Raw genomic sequence first — 23,239 nt, forward strand, 5'->3', positions numbered from 1 at the left:
GGAGGTAGTTGGAGTGTGAACCACCACCACCACCATGCCGAGTATTCTTGAAGTAGACTCCTTTTGCTCGCTAGTGGGACTTCTCCATGCCTTGTGTGCTCCATATATCAAGCGAACCATAGCGGTCTATGAAGTATGCACCATGCGCATAGAGAATGTGCTAAAACAACCAAAAAGGAGATAAGCCAATAGAAAAGTTGCATTTTCAAACATTGCATATGTATTAAGTCCATTAAAACAAACCATGTAGTGTGTAATCTTGCTTTCAAACCATCCATCCTTAGTGGCCTTTGTGAATTCATAAAGCACCTTCTTGAACTCATCTCGCTGCTCAATGGTGGTGCTTGAAAGATTCATCAATTGCACAACCTTTTGAAAGGATGACCATACTAGCTTGCGTTGGTTAGCAACCTCCACATTGGGATCTTTGTCCGTCGTGCATGAACACAAATCTTTCCACAACTCCCACCGCTTTTCACTTGCTAGATCGACACTTTCCTTGGATACCTGCATTGGAGACTTTGAAATCTTCTTGAAAAATCGATGTGCCTTGGCTCCATTCATGGAAACCTTCTGTGCCACCTCATATGTCTTCTCCCTACAAGTCTCTGCTACAATGTTCACCCTTGATCGGTGACATCCAATCTCATTAAGGAGCGTCTCCACCCCCTGCAAGGAGTTTTTTGACCGTTGAAGGGGCTTCATTGTGAAAGCATAATCAATGTGATGCTTTAGGATCCTATCAAATATTTGCATAAACGCATGCAATGTACAAAAGTGAACATTGTTGAGGGAGCAGGGAATTATGGGGTTCCACCCAGGATCTTTGCTATCCCTATTGGGCACCTCTAGCATATCACATGAAAGAACCGAAGTTTGCCACTCCCTATTTATATGGTCATCATTATCTACGTCCTGACCTTCAACTTGAGTTGCTCGACTTGTCTTGTGCCCTTTCACACAGAATGGGCAAGGAAGTAAAGAATTGCACCTTGTTTGCATCCAAGTAAGCACTTTATGGTCTTTAGATCACCACCTAAATGCCATTCAACATCAAACTCCCCACGTCCTAGAACCATGAGCTTCTCCTCATTTATTTGAGCTTTAATGACCTCTGTGACCCATGGGATTCTACTGAAAATCCATGCAAGGACTTCATGTGTCTCTTTCAGAACTTCAATTGCACCAAGCCACCATATATCCTTCTCTGATTGCACACTAAAAGAGGGCTTTGTCGCTTCACTCGAACTGCAAGATTGCTTGGCATAAGCTAGGGCTTCATTCATAAGCGTGATGCTCATTCTCTCCAACTTTCTCCCTTTTACAATTACACACTCATCCAACTTCAGCACAAACACAAGCTTGCCTTCAAGAACTGCCAACAATATAAAGCCTCAGAATGCATGTTATGACACATCATAGAGCATGTAGGCAACCCTAAACTAACCTGCATGACTCAAATTGTAGAAAACAACCATGGACTGCTGCAATCGTATCAAGTCCACAAAGATATTGTTGAATTTGGTGTAAACAAACCCTTCGGTCCACAACACACTGTTAGAAACAGCACCGCTTCCCTTCCCGCGGCCCTTCCTTCCTTGTGATTTGCTACAGAGCGTTTGCTACGGAGCGGCTGAAGAGGCATCGTGTCTTCAATATACAAGTAGTCCCCTAATCGGTGAACAACATCTTCATTTGACACCCTCTTGGCAATTGCCACTCTGTGAGGAAGTGGGAATAGGTTTTCTGTGACCTCGACTTTCAATAATGCATCTTTTAACACTTGATGTATTGCTTGATAGCCCTTCGTACTCATCCCAATAGCATCACAAATATCCTGAACATCTAGATCAGTGACAATATTAGAAAAATCACTAAGAACTCTCTTAGTGATTGCGTGTTTCAAGTGTTTTGCCTCTGGAGCATCAAGCATCCCAATAAAGTCCTCTTTGTTGAAACAAGAACGAAGTAAAGAAGCCCGAGCTGACGCATTATCACCGTCACACGTTTCTTGAACAAAGTTCCTACTACCCAAAACAACAATGATGAGCAGTATTAGACTGAAACAACATGAGGGACAGAACATCTTAACTCATAGCTGTCACCCTTCGTTTTCTTGCACCACCATGTGGTGCAAGAGTCTGAATTTCTGACAACTCTTGTTTCCTCACCCTACCTCCCATGGCAGTACTCTTCATGTGTGAAAGAGTATCCTCAAGCTTTTTAATTACATTTTCCTTGGTTGCGATGGTGCTCTTTGCCTCCTCAAGCGCACTAGTATCTGTTTGCATCTGATCTTGAAGATTGTGGAAACTCCCATTCAACAACTGCCAATGACGCAAGTAGATCTCGGACCGCGCAATCTCGTGTCTGTTGAGTCTCTTGCAATAGCCCAACAAACCTTGCTCTCCATTTCCAACATATTGCAACAGTGATGGAATGTTTGTAAAAGGCGGATGGACATTGAGAGAAGGATCCTTCGGGTACAAGCATCCGTCTGTCCAGAGATCCACATTCTTCTCCCCTTGAGCGCGACGTTTTTTGGCTGAAGGTAATGTACCCAAGCATGTCTTCTTTGTCGGAACATACTCTTGAGGTAGGCGTAAGGAAAGCCCTGGAGACCTACCGCGTGAAAAGCTTGCTGGGACATTGGTCACGTCGTTAAGAGGCATTGTAAGATGGAGACATGGAGCTTGAAGGATGGAGAGATAGAGCTTGTAGGATGGAGAGATGGAGCTTGAAGGATGGAGAGATGGGTGTGTAGGTGCAGCAACAGGTGCAGGTGTAAGGGGGATGGGTGTAGGAGAGGAGCTTAGATTAGGAGGGAAAGTGGTCAATTTTGGGGGGAATTTTCTAAAAGTTTTGGAGGGAGTCAAAAAATGTTGAATTATGAGTAATTTAGCTGAAAAATATGTTTTTTAATATGTATATATGTTGGGGGTACTTTTTAGGGGGGAATAGAGTTTTTTTGAAAGTTTTTGAAAAAAGTCATTTTTTTGACCTCTTTGACACACGGATTTGATTAGGTGGCATGGGAGAGTTAAGAGGCCACTTACAAGTTGGCCAAAAATCTAGAGAGAGAAGACCCCCTACTTTTCAAATGGTTTACCTGCCCCCCCCTTCCCTACTTTTTAAATGGTTACCCCCTCCCTTCCCACTACCTTTTTAGGGGTCAAAGGTGGAGGAGACCATACCAAAACAGCCCCATTCAAAGCCTTTGTCCCCCTTAATATTGGCAGGCTTCCTTGAAATTAGGGATTCTTACAAGGCCCATGGTGAGTCCATATTTTTCCTAATAGTGATGATTTGGTGTAGCCTCACTACCAATTACACAATTGCAGTGCTCTTTCGCCCTGATAAAAACCCTATACAAACGCTTCAATTCTCCGTCATATCCATTTCATGGAAGATTCAGAACTTATTCCCAAGTAGTTATTTGAAGAGGGGAAACCCTAATTAGTGGCCTCACAGCTTCGAATATAGGGTTATGACAGCACGGGACTGCACTAGCATACCTTTGGTACCGGCTTTGTATCCCTTCACAAAGAACCGTATAGTGCTGATATTGCTCTTTTAAAATGTTCCCTGATTCCTCATAATCATTGAACCGTGAGTGATGTGGCATTTTGAGCCATTTTTGACAATTTTTTGACAATTTTTTAAATCATTTTTAGCCCAAAAATATCCTTTTTTGCTGGTAAAAATCCCAAGCGAGCTGGGAAAAATCCCTAAAACTGTGGAGAAATCCCATTGGGCTTAAATTTCATATTGAACCTCATTTTACCACTTGCCAAACACTCAGGATGCATCTCTTTTGCCCACGCATGAAACCTGCTATTGTTGGTTGAGATCGCCCGCATTGAACTTCCTAGGCAAAACGAGCATGCCACTTCGATACACTTGACATTTGTAAATTTATAAAGTAAAATAGGAATATATTTATGTGAAAAGGCATGCCACAGTGCCACGTCTAGGGCCTCGCTATCCCCGCAAGGTATATACATGACTGCAATCGTGGCATCTATGTTCGCATATATCACACTGTACATCATAGCATTTGGTCCTACATAAAAAAAGCATCAAGAGTGAGGTAGAGATTTTAGTTTCACATTATACACGTGTCACGGCACAACAATGCTCTAGTGGTGGCGGCGGCGGTTACTGTGGGGATGCCGCCACTGATGCCTCGACACCGCCTCATGTTCCACGAGGCTCCTTACCTTCCCCTTCTTTGCCCGGCCTCATACCATCTACGCCATCATCATCTACATCATATTTTTTATAGCTATTGGCCATTTCTGGCTACACACCTCTAGCTACTGCTCTGGGAGTCACCCCATCAACACTCCTCGCTTCAGGGCCCAGACTCCAGTGGAGACACCTGACGTCCGTACCCCCCATGGAGACGCCACTAGAGATACCACTCGAGACCCCTGCCAAGACACCCAGGTTCACACGTCACAGGCAAGAGGACTTACCGTACTCGGTCGACATCAACGGCGGCATCATCTTGGATGAGGAAGGCAAGAAGGTGACCTCGCGCATGCGCGGCCTTTGCTCTTTAGTATGTTTCGACACTACATACTAAACACCTAGAGTGAAGTGCCAAATAAATTAAAAGACATAGTTATCATCATGCTCCATTACAAGTTTCTCGTGTCAAATCAAGATGAGCGCTTCAATGAAGACGTGATGAAGGTTCAAATGCACAAATACTGCAAGCACAAGCGTTCTGAAGTACAAAAAGCAATAAAGCATGGGTGGAATAGACCGGATTGGCTGGCCAAAGAAGATTGGAAGAATGCGAAGCGAGCAGCGCGCGAGAATCCTGACAAGTGGAATCAACAAAAGGAGGCAGCCAAAGTGCGAGTAGAGGTAGGGGCTTGCACCACTTGGGGAGCGGTGGATGGGCATCATTTGAGACCGATTTTGTAAGTGTTTTTGCATTGCTTTTTAGGTTTGTTAGTTACGTCGATTTGTACTTTTAAATTATAACATAGTGTATTCTTTGTATGTTTTGAACAGTGGTCGATGATAGGACGTGACTCCACACCTACGAGCACGAGTACGCGGACAGAAAGGGCTTAACCGTCCTGAGGGACAATATTCTTAGTTATCGCGGTGGCATGGTTAGTATTTCAATTTACTCTTTTATATTTGTTGTATTTTAATAATAAGTTAAGAAAATAGATTTTTTTGTAATTATATGTTTATACTTACAAAAAGCCTTATTGTTTTTTTTTTGCAAAATCCGACAGATACGTCGCTTGGACGCGATGAGACGTATGATCACGTCCAAGCGGCATATTTGTCAGATTTTGCAAAAAAAAGAAGAATTTTTGTAAGTATAAACATAATTACAAAAAAAATCTATTTTCTTAGCTCATCATTAAAATATAACAAATATAAAAGAGTAAAGTGAAATACTAACCATGCCACCACGAGAACTGAGTATGTCCATCAACGCATTTAAGCCCTTTCTGCCCGCGTACTTGCACTCGTTTGGTGTGGGGTCACGTCCTATCATCGACCAATGTTCAAAACATAAAAAGTATACATTATGTTAGAAATTTAAAGTACAAATAGACGTAACTACCAAATCCAAAGAGCAATACAAAAACACTTCCAAAATTGGCCTCAAATGATGCCAACCCGCCGCTCCCCAAGTGGTGCAAGCTCCCTGCCTCTACTCGCGCTTTGGTTGCCTCCTTTTGTTGCTTCCACTTGTCAAGATTCTCATGAGCTGTTCGCTTTGCATTCTTTCAATCTTCTTTGGCTAGACAACTTGATCTGTTCCACCCATGATTTATTGCTTTTTGTACTTCAGAACGCTTGTGCTTGCAGTATTTGCATATTTGAATCTTCATCAGGTCTTCATTGAAGCGTTCATCCTGACTGGACACGGGAAACTCGTCATGTAGCATGCTGATGACTCTGTCTTTTAATTCATTTGGCACTTGACTCCAGGTGTTCTTCCAGGCTACCCTTCGGACGTGCCTTTTGATGCACATATCCCTTGAGCGTTTTCATGAAATGTTCTAAACCGAACATCCATCTAGAATATATTGTGCGAGCTATTTCCACCTCACCAACTATGTGAACAAGAAGATGCACTTGAATGGTTAGCATGGTAGTAGGAAAGTGTTTCTCAAACATACACACAACCTCCACAACATTTAGTTTGGGGAATGGTATGGAGTCTACATGGATCTCCTTTTGTGAGATCCATTGCACCAACTTCGCAAATTTGTAGATTGTGGTACGGACATCAGGAGACAAACATCGCTCAATGGCCACCGATAAAATAAACTACAAAACATGTCTAGCAATGATATTAAAGTCCACACACAAATTTGTGACACAATTCCCACTATGATATACTCCACTTCCAACATACCTGACACATTTTATGCTAGTCGCGTGACTTCAAACCAGTAAGCTTCCCTTTTTTCAGTGAAACACGTTCGGAGCGAGTGCATTATGCCAGCAGGGGTCCGCATAGATCGAATGGTCTCTTTTACTTTGCCTTCTTGATCCATCGTGTGCTGTCTGCGACCAATATTGCTCCATACGATCCACATTTATAAGGTCAACTTTGGCTCCCAAAGTATCTTTCTTGCCAATCAGATGGTCCCACAGCAGATTACCCACATTCTTGAATATGTGCATTGGATCGAGCAAGTGATTGATCATGAGTCTGTGCCAATATGGTAACTGGTACCATAGAGAGAGTCTCTTCATCCCTAGGGGCAAACCGTCATCACACATCTCTTTCTGCTCTAACCATTCTTGTGCAGACATCCTTGGTGGCTCTCTTCCCAAAATTCTGTTGTGTAACTCATGATTCTCTAGAAGATGCACTTGAGGACCTTCATAGGTTTGCTTCTTCAGTGAGAGCGCCCGACGTGCATTAAGTCTCCACATGTGACACATGCTCTGTATCCGCTTGTTTGAAGCCCTGCATACACATTAGATAAGCTTGAGAAAAACCAAGGTTTATAGTGTTTGAGTTTGAGTATAAATCACATGAGCATTCTGTTAGTCCGGGATAGTCATGCATGGTCCACATTAGAATTCCTCTGATCAAAGCATTCCGTTGACCTGTGTGTCGGCTCATATCCACCACTTCTATGCCAATCCACAATTGTTGTAGCTCTTCCAATAGTGGACGAAGATACACATCCATATTCTTCACTTTATATCACCCCGACACAATCAAGCTTAGAAACAGGTGCCCCTTCTTGGTAGTCAACCATGAGGGAATGTTGTAGTTGATGATGACAACGGGCCATACACTGTAAGATGTTGACCTCTAAGCAAATGGATTTACGCCATCCATAGCCAGGTCTATGCGCAAATTTTGAGCATCTGACCATGTGTCGTCTATATGTTTCCAGGCTGCGCAATCTGTAGGAATCCGTAACACACCATCCAAAGATCTATTCTCCTCTTGCCATGATGCTAGGGTGGCCATGGACTTACATTTGAATAAATGCTTGATGCGAGGAAGCAGAGAAAATGTCGCAAAACCTTTTGTGGATTTTTTTGTCCGTGGAGATCTACTCGATCCTCTTGGAATCACATTTCAAACACTTCTCCATGTCTATGTATTCCCCTCTGAAAAGAATGCAGTCGTCAGGACAAGCGTGAATCAAATTGTAATCTATCCCCAAGTTTCACAAGATCTTTCTTGCTTCCTCTCTTGAATCTGGCATCACATAATCAATTGGCAGTATGTGCTCTTTGAGCAATCTACAGTACATCGAAAAAAATGCGATACACTTGTGTAAGTAATCTATCAGATCATTATACATCTAGAGTTTTTTATTGAAGTAAACACATTGTAAAAGATCATCTGAAAAGCGTTGTGACACTAGTGTCACTCCATCCAAAATTTGCCTGCATGTTGAGAAGAACCAGGAGCGCCTTCAATCTAAACACACGTGCTCCATTATACAATGGTGTATGGGCTTCCTTTTTCATATCATCATAGATAAGCCTTTCTGAATCCATGATCGTCTCGATCATTTCATTGATCTTGGGCTCAAACATATCCTCATTGGGAATGTGGTCTGCATGATCATCCTTCGAGCTCTCAAAGGCTACATCTTGTGGCCTCACGTATGCTGCTTGACCAAAGCGCCTGTGAATACGTCTATTGGGTTGCAAGATTGCTAGCTGTTGGCCAGTGGTAGAGTCCAACAAGTTATAATTGGCAACCACTCAATCTATAATAGATAGATCAAACTCGCCTAATTTGCGAACGTGCTGCAAAGAAACACCTTTGTCCGTCGCACAGCATGTTTGCATTGCTTACAAGGATATAAGATCCTTGTTAAGAGATAGGTGTTTCGGTTGGACGTTCCCACATTGTCGTCACTACTCATAATGAATGTACAAAACTTATAACATGGACATAAATTTAATCTTCTATTGACATCCTGAGTCTCTCTCTCTCTCTCTCTCTCTCTCTCTCTCTCTCTCTCTCTCTCTCTCTCTCTCTCTCTTTGATCACACTATAAACTACCTCAGATTCTCTAGTCATGTCTGATCCCCGCACACCTCGGTCTAGAGGTGCACAAAGATCAGAATCACCGGGTTATAATATCGTCTTTATTGGTCAATACCTATATTTGTGGGTATGATAAATCTACACACCCATGTCTACATGACAATGCATGTAGTGGACAAAACCCCTTTGCCTCTTCTTTAGCTGTAGAAATTCATAGCATCTTAACATCTCTTCATAGAAGATCCTTATTCGAGGGATTACTTAGCACATTACATGTTGGCCTCCAATGTGAATATCATGTCATTGAAAGCTTTCCAACTTAAGATCGCATCTGTAGAGAGGAAGAGAGGGATCACCATTGGCCTAACTCTAATTTTTTCCCGTAATCATGAAGGTAGACTTTATTATAAAAACTAAATCCAAAATCTAATCTTAAATCTAACCAAATTGAACATATGGTTATTCTGAGCTAATTGAACATGGTTAGTGGGTGAGTTAATAGGTGTCAGATTATGATGGGAATATACATATTGTTGTGTACCTAGTGTTTGGTCTTTGGGCAAAGCCTTGCCCTTAGCTGGAACTCCCCCTTCACTGACATGCCCTAAAATCTAACCTAAATCTAAATCTAATCTAATCTTAAATCTACCCTACCTAATCTTAAATCTTGTCATAATCTTAAATCTAACATAAATCTAAATCTAATTTAATCTTAAGCTCAACGTTTTTTATCTCTTTTTGTTTTCTCCCCTTACCTCTCTCTTTTCGTCTTCTCCCTCCCCCTCCCTCTCTCTCTTTGTTCTCTCTCTCTCTCTCTCTCTCTCTCTCTCTGAATGTGTGTGTATATGCATTCGTTTTTTATGTATGTGTGTGTAATTTTTTGTACATTCAATGTGTGTGTATGTGTTTTATGTTTATGAATGTGTGTACATTCTCTCTCTCTCTCTCTCTCTCTCTCTCTCTCTCTCACAAAGACACAATGTGTGTGTGTGTGTGTGTGTGTATGTGATAGAGAGAGATTGAGAGTGAGAGAGAGAAAGAGGGAAAGGGAACATGAGAGGAATGAGAGTGAAGGAGCATATCTGGCTCTCTTTCCTCTCCTCGTGTGTGTGTGTGGGAGGGGGAAAGAGAGAGAGAGAGAGAGAGAGAGAGAGGGAAGGAGAATATTTGGATCTCTTTCCTCTCCTCGTGTGTGTGTGTGGGAGGGGGAAAAAGAGAGAGAGAGAGAGAGAGAGAGAGAGGGAGAGGTGCGGGTTTACCTGTTTCGCTAGAGCGTCAAAACTCAAGTCTGAGATTTGAGTTTTTGGCGCTCTCGATTTATTTTTTACCCCTGTCGGCGTTGCTATAAGCGTCGCTATGAGTGTCGCTATGCAACAAATAGTATAACGACACTTATAGCGGCGATCATAGCGACACCGTGGATTTTAACATTTGATCGTCACAGTGCTAGTGTCGCTAATATGAAGAACCTCTTGTAGTGATATACAATACCTTGAAAATTTGTTTGAACATTCCCATTACCAATATCATAATTAAATATTCAAAAAACATTCTAACTTTCTATTTTAACAAGTCATACACGACTTATAACACTACAAGAGAAAATATCCAGAATCGCCAACATTCTCGCGGATTAACAAATGAAAATGGAGAGAGAAAACTTTGCATCTGCGGCGGTAATAAAAGTGGCAATTGCATATATATTCATGTGTTAGTGTGCAGCAAAACTTGAGGTAAATCAAGAAATATCATTCTTATAAGCTGCATTACACTATAAGAGAAAACCTTTAGAACCATCAACATTGCCACGAATTAACAAATGGAAATGGAGAGGGAAAAGTTTATGTCTATGATAATAAAAGCACCAATTTTCATGGCAATGGTTTGACAACAATAAACGCGCACTACAGCATAACATCAAGATATCGATGCAGTATATATCGATGCTATATATATCGACGGCCGTACCTTTCCACGCGGTTATCGACGTACTTGCAACCCGTCGATATATGCATCTGAATATCCGTCGATATGCACGTGGAAATACACGTGGTAGGGCATACTTTTCCACGCATATATCGACGGATATTACCACAAGTATATCGACGCAGATTTCGACGCAAAAAATTGAGAGAAAAAAAAGGGAAACCCGCACATAAGTGGCCATTTTCGCCTGCGACGCGCTCAGATCTCTTGGTCGAAACCTTCTGCGCAGGTATTATGAAACGGATATATCGACGGATATTACCACAAGTATATCGACGCAGATTTCGACGCAAAAAATTGAGAGAAAAAAAAAGGGAAACTCGCACATAAGTGGCCATTTTTGCCTGCGACGCGCTCAGATCTCTTGGTCGAAACCTTCTGCGCAGGTATTATGAAACTCCCCCCCCCCTGAACCCTCTCTCTCTCTCTCTACATCGTGTGTGTGTGTGTATGTAGGGGGGGGAGAGAGAGAGAGAGAGAGAGAGAGAGAGAGAGAGAGAGAGAGAGAGAGAGAGAGAAATGTGTGTGTGTGTGTGTGTGTAGGTAATCAAAGAGAGAGAGAGAGAGAGAGAGAGAGAGAGAGAGAGAGAGAGAATGTGTGTGTGTGTGTGTAAGAAACTAAAGAGAGAGAGAGAGAGAGAGAGAGAGAGAAAAGTTTGTGTGTGTAGAAAATAAAAGAGAGAAAGAGAGAGAAATGTGTGTGTGTGTAAATAAGAAATTAAAAAGCTAGAGAGAGAGAGAATGTATGCGTAGAAAATTAAAATTAAAGAAATAGAAATTAAAGAGAAATGAAAATGAAATGTTATATTAACGTCTCCAAAAGGCCAAAGTGACCTATGAGAACAGAAAGTTACAATGTGGTGGATCTGATACAAAGTCAGAGTAACAAGATGACAAAATAAAATATTATCGAATCCTGAACTGCTGGGTGTGGACTAAGCAGGTAAAACGGCTAGCTGGGATAGGTAGATCATAGGAGATCCAACATCGGTCCGCTTCAATCTTCTCCATGGTGAGTAGTCTAACCGGGCGTTGTGCATGTCGAGCCAAAGTGACATGGATGCTTTGATGCAGCCTTTGTCGATGTTGTGTAGTCCTCCACAGTCGTGGGCGTCTGGATGTCCCCCCGCAGCTCAGTCGCTCATTCGATTAGTATGCCTCTGGTGTAAAGCGACGAGCTCTGCTGTGGTAGAGAGGGAGAGAGAGAGAGAGAGATGTTCGTATAAATTAAAGAGAGAGAGAGAGAGAGAGAGAGAGAGAGAGAAATAAAGAGTGATATATATATATATATATATATATATATATATATATATATATTGTAACATTTAATGGTCTAAAAACTTTTGTGTAGTGGAAATTAGCATGAACATAGTGGGCATTTCATTAGAATAGATTCCTATGAGAATTACAAGAGTGCTTGGGTGGAGAGAGCAACAAAACGCATAACACCTAGTTAGATAGCATCGACAATACTTTCAAAAGAGAGAGAAATTAAGCTATTGACAACAATTGAGGATCGGATTTGCATGGAGCCGGTCCCCCCTCCAAAAGGCTTTGTATTATGGTTTCTCCCATCAAGAGAGACATTGTACAATACAATTCTTTGTGTTCCTTCAAGACTAGCTAATGCAATGAAGATGAAAGCTTCATGCACTAAGCAAAACACTTAGCAAACATAACTTGAATTATCCCCGTTCTCAGACCCAAGACCTCACACACCTTCGAAGATGGTGAGAGCTAACATGGTATGAGAGTAGATTGAGAGGAGGAAGGAGTATCTTACGAGAAAGATGTACATCTCCTCACATAATCACTCATATTAGCATAGCTTTAGCTTAGTAATTAGCTTGGTAGAGGAGATGAGAATGCATTGAAGCTTGGCTCTTGGTTGGATTCGCATCCACAAACCAAGAGTATGTTGATGTAGGCTTCTATCTCACCAGCTTGGAGTAGGTGATGAGTTCTCCATTAAAGCTTGGGAAGATATAGTCTTCTCTTTCTTCACACATGAGATTGTGTGAGTGTGTGTGTGATAATGCCTTGCAAAAATCAGCCCCCTCTCTCTCTTGGGCGAGCCCCCTTGCTATTTGCTCTTGCCATCTCCCTATTGGACAATTAGGGAGTTGACATGTGTCCCTAATTCTCTTTGTGTAAAGGGAGCCTGTGTGTGTGTGTGTGACTTTCTCTCCCATCCCCTAGAAGAAGGGCTCGCCCCCTCCCATGTAGGGATATGCATTGACTTTGGAGAGCACACAAAGCATCCAATTCCCCCTAAGCTTTAACCCTTTGGACACAACCTTTGAATTTTGGAACCTTAGCATTCTGGAAGTCTTACTGGGCTGAACCTTAGGGTCTTTTTAGCTCATTGTTGCACATGGCTCTTTTGCAGATGCCCCCCCCCCCTTTGGATCCCTATTTTCCCTCCTTTGGATCCCTACTGTGGCCGGTCTGCTAGCTTAACCAATATTCTAGCTTTTTCTCCCCTGGCACTTTCCCACATTAAATGATCAGTTTAATATGAGAACATCATTTAGGAGAAATAGATATTGATTATTATGACATTACCTCTCTCTTGAAATCATAGTCGTCTCCGACTATGGTGTAGAGAAGATAAAGCATATTCATGAGTCCTTTTCTTAGTGGGTAGAGGATCCCTATGTTACCCTACGACATCATTCCACAATGGATGACTAGTCCATTTGGCGCTTGAGAGCTTGAGGCTGCCGCAAGCATGTCTGCACATTAGTCCTATCAGTCTTCCATAGTAGAGTGACAAGCTCTACTTGGTGTTTGGGAGACGTCGTCTCCGCAAACTTGATCTAAGCATGCATACTACTTCATTTTTGTGCACAATAAAGAAAAAGAGAGTCTTATAAGACAAAAATTTTGTTCATTTTTAACATTTTGTACATTTGCTTACTCTTGGGAAGCATTGTAAGCATTGACAAGGTTTAGGTTATCCTTTAATTGTATGCCCTGCATCCATCTAGCATCTTCAAAAGGATAATTCTTAAACATAATAAGATATCGTCGAATAGTCTTACCGCCTCTTAGTACCTTGTCTTCATGTCGGAGAATGGACTCGGGCTGCAGCACCTCCTCTTGGTCCTCGATCTCCGGTGGGTCTTCAATAGTTGGTTCTTGAGGTGGATCTTCTTTGTAAGGCTTTGATAGGCTCACATGGAAAGCATTGTGTATGAGCCAATGATTTGGCAACTTGAGTTGATAGGCCATCTCATTGATTGGCCTAAGAATCTGGAAGGGACCATAGTACCTTTTTGCTAGTTTAGCATACTACTTTTGGTGGCCCGTAGGATTCTTGCCCGTCGTGTGCCTTAATCGAGCCTTGGGAATTTTAAACAAGACCCAATCGTTTTCTTTAAAGACTTGGGCTCTTCTGTGCTTGTCAGTAGTCTTTTGCCTTTGCTGTGAGATAGAGATAGCATCCTTAATCTTTTGAAAAGATTCTTGTAGGTCTCGACTATACTCATCTGCAGCGTAGATCTTCCCATGTACCTTAAGTAGCAAGGGACTTTTTGATCTTCCCTCAATTACCTCGAAATGTGCTTTTCCCGTTACATAGGCTTTTAGTAGATCGAGAATGGTTAGGTTAGCTATTTCACTTTGGCCATCCGTTTGTGGATGATAGGCCGAAGAGAAGTTTAGCCTTGTCCCTAAATTCTCAAAGAGACCCTTCCAGAAATTATTGGTCATTCTAGGATCTCTATCCAACACTATGGACATTGGCAAGCCATGGTACTTGAAAATTTGTGAAATGAAGAGGGTTGCCATTTGATGGGCTTTGATAGTCTTTTTGACAGGTATAAAATGAGCTTGTTTACTGAACCTGTCTACTATCGTCCATATTCCCGTATTCCCATGGATATAGACTTAGGCAATCCAAAGATAAAATCCATGGATATGCTCTCCCATGGTGAATTATGGATTGGCAAGGGTTGAAGCAGTCCAAGTTGCTTCCCTCTATCATATTTTGTCTTTTGGCATACCACACATTTAGAAACATACTCTTGTATGTTCACTTTCATGGTAGGCCAATAGAAATATGTTTCAATTCCCTTTAAGGTAGTCTGAATCCCTCTATGCCCCACATAAGGTAGAGCATGAGATTCATACATTACTTTCTCACATAGTGAGTTAGTAACGCATAGTCTATTGCCATAGAGAAGATAACCATCTTGTAAGGTAAATGGTTCTTCTTTCTTTCCTAATGCAAGGGCTGAAATCACATCTCTAAAATCGGGATCAATAGCATACTCATCTATCATTGAAGATAGATCATTGTGAGTTGCTATGGAAACTGCATTCACTCTCGGCCGTGTTGAGAGTGCATCAGCTACTTGATTATGCTTGCCAGAAATGTGAGCAATATGAAAATGAAATTGCGAAAGGAAATTTGCCCACCTCATTTGTTTGTCGGAGAGCTTGGTCTGCGTCATGAAGTACTTAAGACTTTGGTGATCCGTTCGCAGAATGAAAGGAGTCCCCAATAAATAGTGCTTCCATGAGTTTAAGGCATGTAGAACTGCAAGGAGTTCCTTTTCATATATGCTTAGATCTTGCTTAACAGGGTCGAGCCTTCGACTCGCATAGCCTATGGCATACCCTTCTTGGAGTAAAACAGCTCCAAGGCAATCACCACAAGCATCACATTGGACCTCAAATGGTTTTGAGAGATTCGGTAGTGTAAGCACAGGTTGAGAGATAAGCTTTTCTTTAAGCTTTTCGAAAGCATTGTTCTCCTTAGCAGACCATGTATACCTTACGCTTTTCTTTGTTAGGTCATGTAATGGTCCCGCAATTTGTGAGAACTTTTCTTGAGGACCATTTGTAGCTAGCTTGAGGACCTCCCTTCTTGAGCAAGAAAAGAGAAACCTTGTGCTCTCATACGAATGTAACATTTAATGGTCTAAACACTTATGTGTAGCAGAAATTAGCATGAACATAGTGGGCATTTCATTAGAATAGATTCCTAATGAGAATTACAAGAGTGATTGGGTGGAGAGAGCAACAAAACGCATAACACCTAGTTAGATAGCATCAACAATACTTTCAAAAGAGAGAGAAATTAAGCTATTGACAACAGTTGAGGACCGGATTTGCATGAAGCCGGTCCCCCCTCCAAAAGGCTTTGTATTATGGTTTCTCCCATCAAGAGAGACATTGTACAATGCAATTCTTTGGGTTCCTTCAAGACTAGCTAGTGCAATGAAGATGAAAGCTTCATGCACTAAGCAAAACACTTAGCAAACACAACGTGAATTATCCCCGTTCTCAGACCCAAGACCTCACACACCTTCGAAGATGGTGAGAGCTAGCAGGGTATGAGAGTAGATTGAGAGGAAGAAGGAGTATCTTACGAGAAAGATGTACATCTCCTCACATAATCACTCATATTAGCATAGCTTTAGCTTAGTGATTAGATTGGTAGAGGAGATGAGCATGCATTGAATCTTGGCTCTTGGTTGGATTTGCATCCACAAGCCAAGAGTATGTTGATGTAGGCTTCTATCTCACAAGCTTGGAGTAGGTGATGAGCTCTCCATTAAAGCTTGGGAAGAGATAGTCTTCTCTTTCTTCACACATGAGATTGTGTGAGTGTGTGTGTGATAATGCCTTGCAAAAATCAGCCCTCTCTCTCTCTTGGGCGAGCCCCCTTGCTATTTGCTCTTGCAAGCTCCCTATTGGACAATGCCAACCTCAACCAATGGCTAATAAGCAGCATAAGTGATAGCCTTCTGGCATGTGTCCCCCTTTCCCCTTTTGTGAGAGCTTAATCAATTAAACTTAATTGATTAAATGAATTAAATCCCCATTGGACCTTTCCCCATTCTGACCAATAGCAATTAAGTAGCCCATTGGGCTGCTCAATTCCTATTGGACCCCTTCTCAGGCTGTCCAATAATCATCCAGGAGACTTAATTTTCATTGGTTCTTTTTATTAAGTGTTTTCAAATTAATTAGGCTAAATTTACTCTAGCCTAATTCTCATTGGTCCACTTCAAGGGTCATCCTATAGGAATTGGGCACACCTTGTGGGCATCTGGGCTAGGGAGCTGACATGTGTCCCTAATTCCCTTTGTGTAAAGGGAGCCTGTGTGTGTGTGTGTGTGTGTGTGTGTGTGTGTGTGTGTGACTTTCTCTCCCATCCCCTAGAAGAAGGGCTCGCCCCCTCCCATGTAGGGATATGCATTGACTTTGGAGAGCACACAAAGCATCTAATTCCCCCTAAGCTTTAACCCTTTGCACACAACCTTTGAATTTTGGAACCTTAGCATTTTGGAAGTCTTAATGGGCTGAACCTTAGGGTCTTTTTAGCCCATTGTTGCACATGGCTCTTTTGCAGGTGTCCCCCCCTTTGGATCCCTATTTTCCCTCCTTTGGATCCCTACTGTGGCTGGTCTGCTAGCTTAACACTAGGTTGGTAATGGGACACTTTTATATCCTGTTAAGTGACCATTTTCCTTGAATTATGTCAAGAGTTTCAAAATGGATTTTGAGGTGCTATCTATCTAGAAAGTTGTCTCATGAGCTGGAAAAAACTCGACATTTTTTAGGAATATCAATTCGATCTTTAACCTTGTCCTTGCACAACATTTCACAACCTAAACTGTGTGAAAAAACCGGTCCTGTTTTTTGCTTTTTTCAACTTTTTGCAACTATACTACTCTAGAGTTCATGTTTGTGAGGTCTATAATGTTAGGAAATAAGACGTAGCTAAATAGATAATTGAGTAGATTACTTAATGGAGAGAGACAGATTTATATACACGAGATTATAGAGTAGAGAGAGAGAGAGAGAGAGAGAGAGAGAGAGAGAGAGAGAGTACACACGATATACGTGGTTCACCCAATGTGGGCTATGTCCACGGGAAAGCAGCCACTCAATGGCTTTAGTACTTCAAAACAAGAAGTAGTTTACAAAGGGATTATATCCTTAATGGAGCTCCCTCCTTGCTTCACTCTCACCACCTCACACTCACCTTGTTGCATCAACTTCACACTATGAAATGTGTGTAGAAATGGCCTCCTTTTATAGGCCAGAAGGGCTGCCCTCTCTTATGAGAGACAGCCATGTGTAGCCGCCCTTGTGCGAATAAGTCCAAATCGGACTCTCCAACCCACCCATGTGTGGCCGCCCTTGAGAAGACAAGTCCGCTTTTGAATTCGGCCACCGGCCATTGAATTCGGCCACCGGCCACCGGCCATTGACTTCCGACCACCGGCCATCGGCTATTGACTACCGGCCACCGGCCAACCGACCGGTTGTTTTCCGACCACTTTCCGGCCGCCGTCCGGCCATAATATTCCGACGAAAAAGAATATTCCGGCGAAAAAAAGTCTCGGGGGCCTCCGCCCCCGAGGCCTTTAAAATTGCCCCTGATTCTTGTCCATGAAAATTTTGGTTTCCGGTGAGTGATTTTCCTTCACGCACGATGGATTCTCCTCATAATGGGGGCCTTACAAATGTGCGTTTTTACCACAGAAAATTACAAGGGTAAATCAGGCTCCATACTTAACATATAATGCTAGAGAACTATGTTTAGTAGTCCTCAACATGTCATGATGCTTCTAGGGAGAAATAAATGTTAAAGTTGTAAGTTATGACCAAATTACAAAAATTGTCAAATCCTGTTTTTTAGCCAATTTTAGCTCTTCTATGTTTTTTTTGGTGGCTTTCATGATATCCAAATGCAATTTTGATTTTCTATGTCACATATTGTAACATAAAGCTAATATTCCTTGAGTTTTGGGGCACCCAATACCCTATTTTTCTTAGTAGACAACAATGGTTGATTTTTTCAATTATAGAAGAAAACAAAACATTCTAGTATATGAAGTATAGCTTTTTAAACATTGTTAGTTTCTTTTGACAACTACATGCATTTTGTAGGTAGTAACCATATATAGTCATAAGGATCAAATTTGGCTAGATATTGAATAGTTTCAATGGGATTCTGCAACTCATAATGTTGAACCCAGTTTTTTCATGTTTGCTGTATTTAGCACTTCATGTTTGTCCCCAAGATTCCCCTTGGTAGAGATGTATTATTCTTTTGACATGCTCCATGGCTCCTTATGAACCTAAAGGACAATAGGGAACTAAGAAAACATGCATATATTATTTGTATTGAGCGTGGCGATATAAAGTTTGATGACAGGTTTGCAGAATGGTATAAATTCAACTTTTTTGTACCTATTTCTTTTGGCAAAACAAAAAATAGTGAGTGAGGAGCAATCATATATATGAGTTTTTTAATTCTAACATAATGAAATCTTTGTATGTTTTGACAATGGTCGATGATAGGACGTGATCCCACACCGTACGAGCGCGAGTACGCAGGCAGGAAGGGCTTAAACGCCCTGATGAACATTCTCAGTTCTCTTGGCGGCATGGTTAGTATTAGGGTTTACTCTTTTCTATTTTTTGTATTGTTTTATAAATGTCGTTATATGTTTATACTTACTGAAAGCTGTCTTATCGTCTTTTTTTGCAGAATCCGACAGATACGCCACTTGGACGCGATGAGACGTCTGACTAGACGACGTCAGTTTAGCCGTAGCTAGATAGCATTAGTTTAGGGTTTCTCATAGCTTATGTATCATGAGACGGATTTTATACGTCTTTTTGAACCATGTATATTATTAAATTTGTCACCACAGTTCCTTTTGCCAATCAATTCTTTATGTCTATGATGTTGTACAATTGTCATTATTACATTTGCCAATCAATTCATTTTGCCTATGATATGTACAATTGTCAATTTTACGCTTGTCAATTTTGCAAACAATGCGTCTTGTGGGTGACTATTTTGGGTCTATTATCTACCCTTACACTTTTTTTAAAAAGTGAATCAAGTACAATATGGTTGATGGGTGGCAGGGCATTCAATGCCCTGTCACCAAAAAAAAATTCTCTCTGGCGTCACTATAACCGTCGCTATTTATGGCTCTGTAGCGTCGATATAGTCTTCTGTGTAAACGTCGCTATAACCGTCGCTATGAGCGTCTCTATATAGCGATGCTTATAGCGACGCATTTAGCGACGCCTATAGCGACACATATAGCGACGCTCCCGTAGCGACGGTTTTAGCGACGCCGGGGGTTATAAAAACCCAGTGTATTTCCGTCGCTAACAGCGTCACAAGAGCACACAACCTCTTGTAGTGTATGTTCTGATCACCAACCCATTGAAGTTAACTAGGGAATTTATCTCAAGTCCTACAAAAATCCCTAATCTTATTTTAGTGTAACAAAACGTAAGAAATGACTGTTTTGATGAAAATGTATTGGTCCATCAACTTTGGAGGCTTGGTGTAACCAAAAGATGAGAAATTTTACAAGTTTCTTATTTTTTCCATGTGTAGTAGGCCTTGAACTATAACCTCATGAAAGGATTTTACAAAATGAGTGGATCTACTATGGTTTTGGAGGTTTTTTTCAAAACCCTGAAAGGACACTTTTATGTCCTGTTAAGTTACCAACCTAGTGTTAACCAATATTCTAGCTTTTTCTCCCTTGGGACTTCCCCACATTAAATGATCAGTTTAATATGAGAAAATCATTTAGGAGAATTAGATATTGATTATTATGACATATATATATATATATATATATATATATATATATATATATATATATATATATATATATATATATATAGAGAGAGAGAGAGAGAGAGAGAGAGAGAGAGAGAGGAAAATAGAGAGCGAGAGCGAGAGTGAGAGAAAGAGAGATAGCGAGAGCGAGATCGAGAGATAGGGTACATAGAGAGAGAGAGAGAGAGAGAGAGAGAGAGAGAGAGAGAGAGAGAGAGAGAGAGAGAGAGAGAGACACACACACACAGAGGAAATTAAATAGAGAGAGTGAGAGAGAAAGAGAAAGAGAGATAGCGAGAGCGAGATCAAGAGAGAAAGAACGAGAGATAGGGTACGTAGAGCGAGAAAGAGAGAGAGAGAGAGAGAGAGAGAGAGAGAGAGAGAGAGAGAGAGAGAGAGAGAGAAACAGAGAGTTAGAGAGTGATATATATATAGAGAGAGAATTAACTAGAGATAGCTACAGAGGTAGAGAGAGAGAGAGATAGATAGTAGATAGAGAAAGTCGGCGTGAAAGAGTTAGGTTGGCTGACCAAGTGTGTGAAAAGGACAGAAACTCTCTCTACCTCTCTCTCTCTCTCCCTCTAGAAGAAACTATGGAACTAAAAGAGGCAAAGGGGTTTTTCTCGCTACATGCATTGCCATGTACACTTGGGAGTGTACGTATGTGTCTACCCATATAGGATTTGACCAATAAAGACAAGATTTTGATCCGGTGGTCCTGATCTCCGTACACCTCTGGACCGAGGTATATGGAGATCGGGCAAGACTAGAGACTGCGAGGTAGTTTACATTGTGAGGAGTATATATATTAAAACAACATTCATAATCATTGTAGATGGCAACGTCATCAACTAACATGGAGGAAAATATTGCATGCTCGTGCACGCTCTGCAAGTATCAAATCCTACGCATGCGTAGGATATGTAATGAGCATGTGCACAAGTACGGAGAGTTTGCTAGAGAAATAGTACAGAATCTACGATACGACTCCTACGGAACGGGCATTGATTTTCGCGACCATAACACCTACATCTGAGAGAGAGAGAGAGAGAAAGGATTATGCGTGAAGGTCCGACCAATATAGAACCAAGGATGGAAGCAGAAAAGGGCTTACAGACGATGACGGCATGGAGAAATTGCTAGATGCCTTCTTCCAAAAAAGCGAGGAGAACGCTAACGAAGCAGCACCAGAAGCCGTGCGCCTATCTCCTGAAGACATGTTGAGGAAGTAGGCACGTCAACCAATCTATGAAGGCGCCAAAATATATGTGCTTCGTACTTGTCTGGCGTTTTTGAATCTTCAGTCAGTGTACGGGTGGTCAGATGCAAGCGTCACTGCCTTGTTTAGGTACGTAATTTACAAAAGAGATTTTCCGATTGCAACAGTCATGCTTGGGGATATTTTTAATTTAATGTGGCTTATATAGGCTGTTGCGAGAGAAAGTTCTCCCGGCTCGCAATGAAATGTCCCCCTCTAGGCCAGACGCAAAGCAACTATAGACCTTAGTTGGCTTGGACTACAACAAGATTCATGCATGTCCAAATGATTGCATTCTTTTTCGCAATGAATTTCCAGATTGTCTGTCGTGTCCTAAGTGCGGAGCAATGAGCTACAAACAAGATGCGGTTGGAGAAACAGTGTCAAAAGCTAAAGTGTTGCGGCATTTTCCTATTATTCCTAGGATAAAAAGCATGTTTCGTTGTGGTTCCATTGTAAATTTGATGCGATGGCATTCTACGAATAGATCCACTGATGCAACATTTAGGGTGCCCGCTGATTCAAAGGCTTGGAGGCACATTGAAGATACCTAGCCACATTTTAAGAGTGAACCACGCAATTTGCATTTGGGCATGGCAATAAATGGACTCAATCCATTTGGCTTGAGAAGCTCGTCATGGAGCACTTGGCCTGTGCGCCTTATCAATTAGAACCTCCCGCCGTGGCTTGCCATCAAGAAGGGTCATTCAATATTAAGCTTGATTGTGACTGGTAAGTGCAAGGCAAACAACATGGATGTTTATCTAGCTCCACGAGTTGACGAGCTCCAGGAGTTGTGGCATGGGATCAACATAGCAAATGCGGTTGAACCAATAGGACAACAGCATGCAAGGATCCATGGACTTCTTATGTGGACTATGCATGATTGGCCAGGATATAGAGAAGCTTCTGATAATGGTTCTTGATTTACAAAATTCTCGCTATTCGCAAGCACTTTGCCTTGTCCTGGATCATGCTTTAATATATGTAGGACTTCAGGAGATGATTTGCAGTCAGTTGGAAAGATGCCAGAGCTGTGGCCTTTCACCAATGCAGCTGGCCAAACAAAGCTTCCAAGAGCGCCATGGGTATTGCTAAAAAGCGAGGAGCGACAAGTTAAAAGGGTGATTTCAGAGTTTGACGGTGGGGTAATGGTTAGTTTTATGCAAAAGAGCAGGGCTAGTGCTAGAGACATGAATGAGAGCACTAGCAACCTGGGTTACTGTGGTCTGGTGTCAGATATCCTGAAAGTCAGCTTCAGGCAGTTTGAGATGTTTTGTTGGATGTGAAGTGGTTCAAGGTGATTACTTCTGGTCGCAATGCAACGGTACGCAGAGATGTTAACAAGCTTGTGCAAATAGATTCTACAAAGGTTTGGACAGATGCGAGCGACACATTTGCTCTCCCCGAACATTGCAAGCAAGTGGTCTTTGTATCGAACCCTCGAGAGCGACAATGGTGGTTTGTGGTTCAGGTTGCTCCAAGAAATAAACAAGTATTTGAAGGGAAAGAGCTCCTAGAGGAAAGTCGGTTAGATGATGCAGATAGTACTGTGACAATAGATGAGATGGACAAAGGTATGGCAGAGGAAGCTTACAGATATACGAGGGATGACGTAGACAAGGCAGATATGACACTTGTAGATGAAGATGCAATGGATGAAGACAATCTTCCATAATGAGTTGGGGTAGAGTTATGTCCGCAATTAGAGATAGACGATGATACGGTGTAAGATCTTATCGATGAGTCCTCACTCGTTGAGACCTAGGCCTGTAAGTGTTTGTGTGAAGACGTTGATTTAAAATTAAGCTTAAAGTTAATTTAAATAAAGGTGGTTTGAAGCTTTCTTTTACTTTCTTTGTGTGCA

At 41.7% G+C, this 23,239-nt stretch overlaps 1 pseudogene; it reads left to right on the forward strand.

Annotated features, from left to right (window-relative positions):
• Positions 1 to 4,399: 4,399 nt before the first annotated feature.
• LOC147442240 (uncharacterized) lies at positions 4,400 to 22,298 on the forward strand (annotated as a pseudogene).
• Positions 22,299 to 23,239: the final 941 nt, after the last annotated feature.

The sequence above is a fragment of the Adiantum capillus-veneris genome, chromosome 14, assembly GCF_014529385.1.
Source record: "Adiantum capillus-veneris isolate H3 chromosome 14, ASM1452938v2, whole genome shotgun sequence".
Lineage (NCBI taxonomy): Eukaryota > Viridiplantae > Streptophyta > Polypodiopsida > Polypodiales > Pteridaceae > Adiantum > Adiantum capillus-veneris.